Source organism: Homalodisca vitripennis, unplaced genomic scaffold, assembly GCF_021130785.1.
Source record: "Homalodisca vitripennis isolate AUS2020 unplaced genomic scaffold, UT_GWSS_2.1 ScUCBcl_12983;HRSCAF=22991, whole genome shotgun sequence".
NCBI classification, from domain to species: Eukaryota; Metazoa; Arthropoda; class Insecta; order Hemiptera; family Cicadellidae; genus Homalodisca; species Homalodisca vitripennis.
In genome coordinates, this window is record NW_025789094.1 from 1 (window position 1) to 979 (window position 979).

General features: G+C 31.1%; 1 non-coding gene across 1 annotated transcript; it reads left to right on the forward strand.

Moving 5' to 3' along the window:
- The first annotated feature begins 677 nt into the window (after positions 1-677).
- Positions 678-749, forward strand: Trnad-guc. The gene has a single exon. It is a non-coding gene; the product is annotated as a tRNA-Asp (tRNA).
- The last annotated feature ends 230 nt before the right edge of the window (positions 750-979 follow it).

A 979-nucleotide genomic window follows, 5' to 3' on the forward strand; every position in this document is an offset into this window, starting at 1 on the left:
CATATAAAATAATAACGTTATACTCGGAAAAAAATTAACTAAATAAATTACTTTCCCTTAATTTTATACGAGCAGTGGTCGATTTTGGAAAACAAAAAAAGAGGGGGAAGGAAAGTCCTCCAATACGCCCGGCTTGTAGGAAGATTTTAACTTATTTTATAATTTTATCTCAACAGATTTTCCTCAAAACATTTTGTTCATTCGTTAAAAAAGTGGCGTTTAGTAAAAAAATGAGTATGTAATAATGAAATATAAGAGTCTATATTTAGGATGCTTTAAAGTATGTATTGCTTCCAAATAACACATTTCGATGTGCCAAGTCCTAAAATCACGAAACATTAATGAAACATGCAATTTTTTACTTGCTACTCTGATTGTTTGGAGGGACTGTGGCTATGTTTACTCTCCCCAACCCCACATATAATTCGTCATTTTTTGCAATTACAGAAATATATGATTTAATTCAATGAAATTATATTGTTACCACTAGAATCTGTTTTTATTTATTAGTTGGGCAGCAGACCTAACAACATGTAAAGTGTAGAAAGTATTGGCCAACCTGTATATTTGGCAATTACCACATAAGTTTAATAATTTCACATTCATTCATGATGAATCTTAGGTCGCTTCAAATGCAGCGAAGAGCTAAATTTAATTATTACTGCCTACATCTTCAGTCCTCGGTAGTATAGTGGTCAGTATCCCCGCCTGTCACGCGGGAGACCGGGGTTCGATTCCCCGCCGGGGAGTAATCTTTTTTGCCAACATATTTCGATTTGTATAAACAATATAAAGAAATTTATATTATATTTTTTTAAATTTAGTACCCTAAGAAAAATTTACTTACAACCAAATTATTTCTGAATCTATAAATTGATTCTATATCCGGTGAAAATAGTATAATGTTGAAACATACTAAAATAATTGTTTCTAAAAAGTACTAACCAATAATTGTGAATAAAGAAATGTAAAAAGGTAC